Raw genomic sequence first — 12,532 nt, 5'->3', positions numbered from 1 at the left:
TTGTACCTCAACCAGTACAGCGAATGCACCTCCGCACCAACCACGGACGAACCTCAGCACTTTCTTCCACGTCTTCCAGTCGCAGCCTTTTGTGAAGATTCTTGGCTTTGTTATGCATATTAGTCAGGCTCGCTCCTTCTTCTCCTAGGCTCATGCGAGCTCTTCCTTGAAAAATCTAGTTTTAGCAAGGACTTTGTTAAATCAGTTTCATCAGAACTACCCCCCTCCCCCAAGCCGCCCTCCACGTCCGATCACCCTGGATATCTGCAGGACCCACATCCTTCACCATCTCTCAGGTGATATTTAACCTCCCGGTTGCATCTTCAGAAAGACAAGCGCTAGGTTCGTGTAGCCAGAAACCACTCTATTCCCTGTGCACACTACATCCACAGCATCCCACATAGCACTGCTCTTTGGCTTCCCCTAGTGGTACCAGAGGCAGTACTGCAGCGCGTACCTCGGTACCGTACCCACGGGTGAACCCTTCGGTGGACGTCCCTCCGCACTGACTTCCAGGTTTTACTGCGGCACACTTTTGTGACAAATATTTTTTTGTTGCATTGTACTTTTCAGTCAGGCTCGTTCCCTGACCTTCTCCAAGGCTCATCTGTGCACTTCCTTGTTGCGAGCATGCTCTTCGTGATACAGTCTTTCCTATAAGCCAGCCTGCGGTCACTGCTGGGTTCATCTCATCCGGCTCTTAAGAACTGAAAGCGCTGAGTCATCTGTGCGACCGCCGGTCCTAAAGGTGACACCCTCACTGAGAAATCACAGGAAGCTAACACAAGTGACTATGCTGTTCACTAGCTTTTATTAACGTAGATTTGGCCGGCTTTATTAATGGAGATGCCAAATTCATACTAATTTAATGACAATTATAATCACTCAGATGCAATGAGTAATAACATCACACAATTGGGAGGTAACAAACTCGAGCCCCGGGTCCCAGAGTCTCCGTCAATGAGTCCTGGAGAGTGGCACAGTGAGCAAGGGAGTCATCAGGGTCTTACAAGGCAGAATCACTGGAGCCAGGTCTGCATGGAGGCAAATGAAGTTTCGGAAGCAGGGCAGAGCCTCCAGAGGCACAGCAGTCAGGAGATCTTGCAGGCGTGGGCCAGCACCTTGGTGTGTGGAGGTCGGCTGTCTCAGAGTGGTCTGGAGTCTAGCTCAGTTACACCCTTAAGATTCTGTTCCCGACCTCTCTGGGTCTCTTGATAATGTCTCGGGACCCTAACCACGGGCGTACCTCTGCACGTACTCCCAGGTTGGACTGGGCACTCTTTCATCACAAAGATTCTCTGCTTCATTATACTTTTTCATGTGGGTTGCTCCCCAACCTTCTAGGCTCATCTGTGCACTTCCTTGTAAAATTCAGTCTTAGCAAGAAATCTGCTAAGTCAGTTTTACCAGAACCCCTTACCGAACCCCTTACCGAACCCCAGGTGGGCCTTGGCACAGTACCAGGTGTACCCTCGAACCACACAGTAGGTGCACATAGGCAGCACTAGTCCTCGAATGCGCCTGAACTCTGTCCTTCAGACACTCACACTGTGCTGCTGAGGAGGTTCAACACTGTGCCGGGAAGCACTTAGGGACCTGGGAACCTTCCTGCGGCTGCTGCTGAGCACCTTAGGGCAGCGGTGCACCTCGGCAAGGTACCGCGGGCGGCAAGGTACCACGGGCGAACCTCGGCACTGACTTCCAGGTCTTAGGTGGAACTCTTTTGTGCTGAAGATTCTTACTTCGTTATATTGGGTTGTCCTACAAGTTCGTATGTTTCTTTCCATAAAATAAGAAATACACTTTTCATTTTCACTAATAACTTTATGATTTGGATATTTTGAGTGTGCCAGCTATCTGCTGTGTGGCCTAAGGTTGATTGTTATCAGTTAGTGTCTGGAGTTGATCACTATGAACTTCAACTGGTCTACCTGACCGTGGAGTTCATTTAGCAAAAAATCTCAGGCAGAAAACTTGGTAAACCATGTTTGACATGTTCCATCAGTCACAGCACAAATCTTTTTGTGTGTGTGTTTCAGTTGCATTTTTACCTTTCTTGAAATAATAAAGCATATTATGCCAAAAATGTTGTGTATCTTCTTGCATTTTCAATATTAAAATGGCTGCACAAAAGGTCACCAATTTGATAAACTTTTCAAAAATGCACACTGATATGACAGTTGTCACAATGCAATCTAGCAAGATCGTTTCGAATAAAGTTAAAGACAACTAAGTGCTACTGAAGCCCTCTGACGGAAAAAAAAATTGAAGCCAACTTTTTGGGAAACCCAATACTTTTTAGTCAGGTTCACTCCCTAATGCCGGAGGCTCATGTGTGTACGTCCTTGTAAAATCTAGTTTTAGCAAGAACTCTGCTAAGTCAGTTCCACCGCAACCTCCATAAGCAACAGCAGGTAAATCTCGCACCATATAGGGTATACCTGGGAACCATCCCGCAGCTGTACTCCAGCGCCGTACCTCAAATATACCTCGGCGTCATAGAGAGAATGTACCTCAGCATCGGGCTAACATACTTCGGGAATTTACGGTGGTACCTCAGCCTCTGACGTCCTATACACCTTGGCACTTACTTCTAGGTGTTTCTGTGGCACTCTTTTTAAAAATCCTCTGTTGAAAATATGTCTATTCACTTTAGAGAGAAAAGGAGGGAGAGAGAAAAAATATCAGTGTGAGAGAAAGAAACATTAATTGGTTGCCTCCCTTGTGTGCCCCAACTGGGTACTGAGACTGCAGCCCATGTATGTGCCTTGAGCGGGATTGTACCCTCAACCTTTCGAGTTACTGGATGAATCTCTAACCAAATTTGCCCCTTGGCCAGGGCCTGTGGCCATCTTTTGCGATGAAGATTCTTTGCTTCATTGTACTTTTTAGTCAGGCTTGTTCACTAATATTCTGAGGCTTATCTGGGTGCTTCCTCGTCATAACCAATTTCAGTTAGATCCCCGCTAAGTCAGCTTCGTTTAAATTGCTACCTCCGTATCTGATCACCCAGGATAACTGATCAGGACCCTCATCCCTCATCATCCCCCAAGTGATATTTCATCACCCAGTCACATCTTCAGAAAGACTCCTGTTAGGTTCGTTTGCCAGAACGCCCCCTTTTCCTGTGCGCACCTCCCTATACCACACCTGACACAGCACTGTCCTTTGACTGTCTTCAGGGGTCCCATAGAAGGTACGGTTCCCATGGAGGACCCGTGCCAACTTGCTGGGACACACGCGCCTCTCTGAACTGTGTGATGGCTGTACCTGAGCACCACACTAAAAGAACTTACCCTGGCAGTTTTTATGACAAAGATTCTTTGCATCATGATACCTCAGTCAGGCCCCGGTACCTTGTCCTAGGCTCCTCTGTGATCTTCCTTATAAAAAGAGTTTTAATAAAATTCAGCTAAGTCAGGTTCCCTCCAAACGCCACCACTATGCATTTTTGCTGGGCTTGGTACTCTTCATACACTCTTCCAGTGCAGAATAATGCCCTTCATACCATCACAACAAGTGTCATGGCAAGCTGTGTCACTAAGACAGAAAAACTTCCATGTGACAGAGAAACATCAATTGGTTGCCTCATGTACATGCCACAAATAGGATGGAACCTGCAGCCTGGTGTGTACCCTGACTAGGAATTGGACCTGCAACTTTTGGGTGTACTGGATGATGCTCCACCAACTAAGCTGCCTGACCAGAGCTCTGCCCATATTTAAATTGAATTATTTGATTTGTTCTTCATGAGTAGTCACGTTTCACTGCATATTCTCTCTTTAACAGTGGCACATCAAGGCACCCACAACTCAGTGCCTCAGGCGTCATCACAGGCCTGTGAGCATCATTCACAATTCCATTTGCCACCTCCCCTGTAGTGACAGCCTTTGGCTGCTCCCAGGTGGACCAGAGCCGGGTCTGTGCTTCTGCTCTCTGCCCTGGAAATACCATATTTTGCTATGTATAACGTCCTCCCCTGTATCACACTGTAAGCCCGATACTGAGAAAAAAATTTGTTTTACTTTTTAAATAAATTAATTTACTATTTATATTTAGAAAGAAAACCAATTATCAAATTCCAGGGTATTATTTTGCATATGGACATTATTACTGCTTTCTAGAGCAACACTTTTACTGCATAGGCATAAATAAAAGAATTAAAAACATTCCTATAAATATGGAATTAGTACTACCCATGTACAATATGCCGCCCTATTTTTCCCTAAAAAATTTGGGGAAAAAGTGTGCATTACACAAGACAAAATATGGTGCATCCATATCTCAACCTTTGTCCTTTTCCAGGTGTGTTTGCCACCAGACCACGCCTGAGTCCCAGCGCAGTAACACAGCGAACCCGGGTCGCGCTCCGCGGATGTGCTTCATAACTGCACTGCAGCCGTATTTCAGCACCATATGGTGCATGCGCCGAGACCTTACCCTGGGCGTGCCTCCGCACTTACTTCTAGGTGTGACTGGGGCACTCTTTTAGGACAAAGATATTTGCCTCATTATACTTTTTTATGTGGGTAGCTCCCCAACCTTCTAGGCTCATCAGAGCACTTTCTTGTAAAATCCAGTCTCAGCAAGAAATCTGCTAAGTCCGTTTTACCAGACCCCCATACCGAACCCCAGGTGGGCCTCGATGTGGTACCAGGTGTACCCCCGAACCGCACAGTAGGTGCACAACAGGCAGCTCCAGTACTCGGATCTGCCTCATCTCTGTCCTTCAGACACTCACACTGTGTTGCTGAGGAGGTTCAACACTGTGCCGGGAAGCACTTAGGGACCTGGGAGGCTTCCCGAGGTTGCTGCTGAGCATCTTAGGGCAGCGGTGCACCTCGGCAAGGTACCGCGGGTGGCAAGGTACCGCGGGCGGTGGCAAGGTACCGCGGGCGGTGGCAAGGTACCGCGGGCGAACCTCGGCACTGACTTCCAGGTCTTAGGTGGAACTCTTGTGCTGAAGATTCTTACTTCGTTATATTGGGTTGTCCTACAAGTTCATATGTTTCTTTCCATAAAATAAGAGATATACTTTTCATTTTCACTAATAACTTTATGATTTGGATATTTTGAGTATGTCGGCTATCTCCTGTGTCGCCTAACATTGATTGCTATCAATTAGTGTCTGCATTTGATCACTATCAACTTCAACTGGTCTGCCCCACTGTGTAGTTTGTTTAGTAAGAAATCTCAGGCACGAAAGTTGGCAAACCATGTTTAACATGTTCCATCAGTCCCAGCACCTTCTCCATACACTGCACAAATCTATGTTTGTGTATGTTTCAGTTGCACATTTACCCTTCTTGAAATAATAAATTATAATATGCTGAAAACATTGCATATTTTTTTGCATTTTCAATATTAAAATGGCTACATAAAGATCCTACAATTTTAATAGAATTGTTAAGAAGGATTTTATTTATTTATTTTTAGACTGAGGGGCAGGGAAGGAGAAAGAGTGCACAGAGTATAAATGTGTGGTTGCCGCTTGCATGCCTCCTATAGGAGGCCTGGCCCGCAACCCACGCATGTGCCCTGAGTGGGAATCAAATTGATAACACTTGGTTTGTAGAACGGCACTGAATCCACTGAACCACACCAGCCAGGGCAGATAATATTTTTAATGCACAGATATGACAGCTGTCACAATACCATCCAGCATGGTTGTTTTGAATGAAATTAAAGACAACTAAGTGCTACTAGAGCATTTTAGAAAAAAACACCATATAAACATTTTTGCCAACCCAATACTTCTTAGTCAGTCTCACTCCCTAACCAACAATGCTCACCTGTGTACTTCCTTGTAAATCCAGCTGTGACAAGAGCTCTGTTAAGTCAGTTTAACCAGCGGGTCCAGTTTATATGGTGCACAAATATTTTTAACTGAAACTTTCAGAAAAGAATCTTTCATGTTAATTTAAAACATAAATCAAAGCCCTGGCTGGTGTAGCTCAGTGGATTGAGCGCGGGCCTGGGAACCAAGCAACCACGGTTCGATTCCCAGTCGGGGCACATGCCTGGGTTGCAGGCCAGTTCTCTCCCTCTCTCCTTCCTTTCCCCTCTAAAGATAAATAAATAAAATCTTTAAAAAAAACATAAATCAATTATATATTTACCTTTAGAAACAAAACCAATGATCATATTCCAGGATATGATTTTGCATACAGGCATTGTTATTGCTTTCTAGAGCAACACTTTTAACACATAAGCATAAAAAAAGAATTAAAAACAGTCCTATAGACATGGAATTAGTACTACCCATGTATAATATGCCGCCCTATTTTTCTCTCAAAAATTTGTGAAAAAAGTGTGCATTACACAAGACAAAATACAGGACCTCCATATCTTAAACTTTGACTTTTTCCAGGTGTGTTCTGCCGCCAGACCACGCCTGAGTCCCAGCGCAGTAACACAGCGGACCCGGGTCGCACTCCGCGGATGTGCTTCAGAACTGCACTGCAGCCGTATTTCAGCACCATATGGTGCATGCGCCGAGACCTTACCCTGGGCGTGCCTCCGCACTTACTTCTAGGTGTGACTGGGGCACTCTTTTAGGACAAAGATATTTGCCTCATTATACTTTTTTATGTGGGTAGCTCCCCAACCTTCTAGGCTCATCAGAGTACTTTCTTGTAAAATCCAGTCTCAGCAAGAAATCTGCTAAGTCCGTTTTACCAGAACCCCTTACCGAACCCCAGGTGGACCTCGGTGTGGTACCAGGTGTACCCTCGAACCGCACAGTAGGTGCACAACAGGCAGCTCCAGTACTCGGATCCGCCTCAGCTCTGTCCTTCAGACACTCACACTGTGCTGCTGAGGAGGTTCGACACTGTGCCGGGAAGCACTTAGGGACCTGGGAGGCTTCCCGAGGTTGCTGCTGAGCACCTTAGGGCAGCGGTGCACCTCGGCAAGGTACCGCGGGCGGCGGCAAGGTACCGCGGGCGAACCTCGGCACTGACTTCCAGGTCTTAGGTGGAACTTTTTTGTGACGAAGATTCTTACTTCGTTATATTGGGTTGTCCTACAAGTTCATATGTTTCTTTCCATAAAATAAAAGATATACTTTCCATTTTCACTAATAACTTTATGATTTGGATATTTTGAGTATGTCGGCTATCTCCTGTGTGGCCTAACGTGGACTGTTATCAATTGATGCCTGGTTTTGACCACTATCAACTTCAACTGGTCTGCCCCACTGTGGAGTTTGTTTAGTAAGAAATCTCAGGCACGAAAGTTGGCAAACCATGTTTAACATGTTCCATCAGTCACAGTACCTTCTCCATACACTGCATAAATCTATGTTTTTGTATGTTTCAGTTGCGCGTTTACCTTTCTTGAAATAATGAAGCATAATATGCTGAAAATGTTGCATATCTTCTTGCATTTTGAATATTAAATAGGTTACACAAATATACTAGAATTTTAATACAATTTTTAGGAAGGATTTTATTTATTTATTTACTTACTTAAAATTGTATGTCAGGTTCCTTTTTAAATATTTTATTTCTTCTTTTATATTTAGAGAGAGGGGAAGGGAAGGAGAAAGAGAGAGAAAGAGAAATCAGTGTGTGGTTGCCTTTCACACGGCCTCCACTGGGTCTTGGACCAAAACCCAGGCATGTGCCCTGACTGGGAATCAAACCATGATCCTTTGGTTCACAGCCAACACTAAATCCACCGAGTTTCACCAGCCAGGGCTATTTATTTATTTTTTGACACAGGTGCATGAAAGGGAAAGCGTGCAGAAGAACGGAAAGTGTGCGGTTGTCTCTTTCATGCCTCCTACTGGTGCTCTAGCCCACAACTTGGGTGTGTGCCCTGAGTAGGAATTGAATTGGTGACACTTTGGTTAACAGACTGGCACTCAATCCACTGAACCACACCAGCCAGGGCAGATAATATTTTTTAAATGCACAAATATGATAGCTGTCACAATGCCATCTAGCATGGTTGTTTTGACTGAAGTTAAAGACAACTAAGCATCACTAGAGCACCTCAGAAAAAAACACCAGATAAACATTTTGGTCAACCCAGTACTTTTTAGTCTGGCTCAATCCCTAACCACCAAGGCTCACCTGTGTACTTCCTTGTAAATCCAGCTGTGACAAGAGCCCTGTTAATTCAGTTTAACCAGCGGGTCCAGTTTATATGGTGCACAAATATTTTTAACTGAAACTTTCAGAAAAGAATCTTTCATGTTAATTTAAAAAATCAATCATTTATTTTCCTTTAGAAACAAAACCAATTATTGTATTCCAGGGTTATTGCAGGATATTATTTTACATACGGGCATTGTTATTGCTTTCTAGAGTTACACTTTTAATGCATAAGCATAAAAAAATTAAAAACATTTCTATAGACATGGAATTAGTACTGCCCACGTATAATATGCTGCCTTATTTTCCCTCCAAAACTTGGGCAAAGAAAGTGCCCGCGCATTACACAAGACAAAATACGGGACCTCCGTATCTTAACCTTTGCCCTTTTCCAGGTGTGTTCTGCCGCCAGATCGTGCTTGAGTCCCAGCGCAGTAACACAGTGTACCCGGGTCGCGCTCCGCGGATGTGCTTCAGAACTGCACTGCAGCCGTATTTCAGCACCATATGGTGGATGCGCCAAGAAGCATTACCCTGCCTATGCCACCGCACTTAATTCTAGGTTTTACTGGGGCACTCTTTTATGACAAAAAATATTTGCCTCACTTTTTCATGTGGGTCACTCCCCAGCCTTCTAGGCTCATTGGTGCACTTTCTTGTAAAATCCAGTCTCAGCAAGAAATCTGCTAAGTCCGTTTCACCAGACCCCTTACCGAACCCCAGGTGGGCCTTGCCGGGGTACCAGGGGTACCCTTGAACTGCACAATAGGTGCACGACAGGCAGCTCCAGTTCTCGTATCAGCCTCAGGTCTGTCCTTCAGACACACTCACACTGCACTGTGTTGCTGAGGAGCTTCAACACTGTGCCAGGAAGTGCTTAGGGACCTGGGGAGCTTCCTGGGGTTGCTGCTGAGCATCTTAGGGCAGCGGTGCACCTCGGGAAGGTACCGCGGGCGGCAAGGTACCGCGGGCGAACCTCGGCACTGACTTCCAGGTCTTAGGTGGAACTCTTTTGTGATGAAGAGTTTTATTTCATTATATTGGGTTGTCCTACAAGTTTGTATGTTTCTTTCCATAAAATAAGAGATACACTTTTCATTTTCACTAATAACTTTATGATTTGGATATTTTGAGTATGTCAGCTATCTGATGTGTGGCCTACCGCTGATTGTTATCAATTAGTGTTCGGATTTTAGCACTATCAACTTCAACTGGTCTGCCCCATTGTGCAGTTTGTTTAGTAAGAAATCTCAGGAACAAAAGTTGGCAAACCATGTTTAACATGTTCCATCAGTCCCAGCACCTTCTCCATACATTGCACAAATCTATGTTTGTGTATGTTTCAGTTGCACATTTACCCTTCTTGAAATAATTATAATATGCTGAAAACATTGCATATTTTTGCATTTTCAATATTAAAATGGCTACACAAAGATCCTACAATTTTAATAGAATTGTTAAGAAGGATTTTATTTATTTATTTTTAGACTGAGGGGCAGGGAAGGAGAAAGAGTGCACAGAGTATAAATGTGTGGTTGCCGCTTGCATGCCTCATATGGGGGACCTGGCCCGCAACCCACGCATGTGCCCTGAGTGGGAATCAAATTGATAACACTTGGTTTGCAGAATGGCACTGAATCCACTGAACCACACCAGCCAGGGCAGATAATATTTTTAATGCACAGATATGACAGCTGTCACAATACCATCTAGCATGGTTGTTTTGAATGAAATTAAAGACAACTAAGTGCTACTAGAGCATCTTAGAAAAAACACCATATAAACATTTTTGCCAACCCAATACTTCTTAGTCAGGCTCGCTTCCTAGCCACCAAGGCTCACCTGTGTACTTCCTTGTAAATCCAGCTGTGACAAGAGCTCTGTTAAGTCAGTTTAACCAGCGGGTCCAGTTTATATGGTGCACAAATATTTTTAACTGAAACTTTCAGAAAAGAATCTTTCATGTTAATTTAAAAAATCAATCAATTATTTATTTTCCTTTAGAAACAAAACCAATTATTGTATTCCAGGGTTATTGCAGGATATTATTTTGCATACGGGCATTGCTATTGCTTTCTAGAGTTACACTTTTAATGCATAAGCATAAAAAATTAAAAACATTTCTATCGACATGGAATTAGTACTGCCCACGTATAATATGCTGCCTTATTTTCCCTTCAAAACTTGGGCAGAAAAAGTGTCCGCGCATTACACAAGACAAAATACGGGACCTCCGTATCTTAACCTTTGCCCTTTTCAGGAGTGTTTGCCGCCAGACGGTGCCTGAGTCCCAGCGCAGTAACACAGCGAACCTGGTGGTGCTCTGTGGCCGTATTTCAGCACCGTATGGTGCATGCGCCGAGACCTTACCCTGGGCGTGCCTCCGCACTTACTTCTAGGTGTGACTGGGGCACTCTTTTAGGACAAAGATATTTGCCTCATTATACTTTTTTATGTGGGTCGCTCCCCACCCTTCTAGGCTCATCAGCGCACTTTCTTGTAAAATCCAGTCTCAGCAAGAAATCTGCTAAGTCCGTTTTACCAGACCCCCTTACCGAACCCCAGGTGGACCTCGGTGTGGTACCAGGTGTACCCTCGAACCGCACAGTAGGTGCACAACAGGCAGCTCCAGTACTCGGATCCGCCTCATCTCTGTCCTTCAGACACTCACACTGTGCTGCTGAGGAGGTTCAACACTGTGCCGGGAAGCACTTAGGGACCTGGGAGGCTTCCCGAGGTTGCTGCTGAGCACCTTAGGGCAGTGGTGCACCTCGGCAAGGTACCGTGGGCGGCGGCAAGGTACCGCGGGCGAACCTCGGCACTGACTTCCAGGTCTTAGGTGGAACTTTTTTGTGACGAAGATTCTTACTCCGTTATATTGGGTTGTCCTACAAGTTCATATGTTTCTTTCCATAAAATAAGAGATACGTTTCTCATTTTCACTAATAACTTTATGATTTGGATATTTTGAGTATGTCGGCTATCTCCCACAAGGCTTAGCATTGTGTGTTATCAGTTTCCCAGTTTGACCTTTTGAGTTCAACTGGCTTCTTTGACCATAGAGTTCATTTAGCAAGAAATCTCAGACAGAAAACTTCATAAACCCTGTTTGACATGTTCCATCAGTTACAGAATCTTCTTCATATACTGCGCGAAAATTATTGTATGTGTTTCAGTTGCTTGTTTACCTTTCTTGAAATAATAAAGCATAACAAGCCAAATATGTTGCTTATCTTCTCCCATCTTCAATATCACAATAACTGCACATATATCCAACAACTCATACAATTTTTTAGGATTTTTTCATTTAATTTTAAACAGAGGGAACAGAGGGAGAGAAGCATCAACGTGTGGTCTCCTCTTGCACGCCCATACTGGGGAACTGGCCTACAACCCCGGCACATGTCCTGAGTGGCCATTGAACTGGTGACCCTTTGGTTCACAGAGCAGTACTCAATCCACTGAGCCACATCAGCCAGGGCAGATACGATTTTTTAAATGAAAGCAATATGACAGCTGTCATAATACAATCTAGCAAGATTGTTTTGAATGCTGTTAAAGACAAGTAAGCACTACTAGAGAGATCTTAGAGAGAAATACCAAATGAAGTTTTTGGCATATGTAATACTTTTTAGTGAGGCTCACTCCCTAAACTTCAAGGCTCACATGTGTACCTCTTGTAACATCTAGTTTTAGTGAGAACTCTGCTAAGCCAGTTTCAGCAGGACCTCTATGTAGAGCCTATGTGAACCTTGGCACTGTATCAGGTGTGTCCTGAAACCACCCCACGAGTATACTTCAGTGCTGTACCTCGAATGTACCTCAGCATTGTACAGAGAATGCACATTGGCACGAGGCTAATGTATGTTTGAAGCTTATAGTTTACCTCAGCCTGAAAGCCTACCGTTGACCATTACTTCTAGGTGTTTCTGTGGCACTCTTAAAAAAAATCCTCTATTGAGGATATGTTAATTGATTTTAGGGAGAGAGAAAGAGAGAAGAGGGGAATACATAGGCGTGGTAAAGAGAAACATAATTGGTTGGCTCTTGTATGTGCCAAAGAGATGGAACCTGCAACTTTGGGAGGTACCGTGACCAGGAATTGAATCTGCAACCCTTTGTTATACTGGATGATGCTCTACCAACCTAGTTATCTGGTCAGAGCTCTGCCCGTATTTAAGTGGGTTATTTGTTTTGTTCTCATGAGTAGTCAAGTTTCAATGAATATTCTTTTATTTAACAGTGGCACTGTAAAGCACCCACACCTCAACACCAGAGGTGGCATCATAGTTCAGTGAGCACCATGCACAATTACAAGTACAGCCTCCCACACAGTGATGGCTTTTGGCTGTCCCCAGGTGGAAACCTAGGCGGTTTTGTCCCTCTGCACTCTTCTGCAGATGGGTATTCCATATTTTGCTGTGTATAATATG

This window comes from Artibeus jamaicensis, unplaced genomic scaffold (genome assembly GCF_021234435.1).
Source record: "Artibeus jamaicensis isolate MK-2021 breed Jamaican fruit bat unplaced genomic scaffold, CSHL_Jam_final contig_1015, whole genome shotgun sequence".
Lineage (NCBI taxonomy): Eukaryota > Metazoa > Chordata > Mammalia > Chiroptera > Phyllostomidae > Artibeus > Artibeus jamaicensis.
This window is presented reverse-complemented; position numbering follows the sequence as displayed.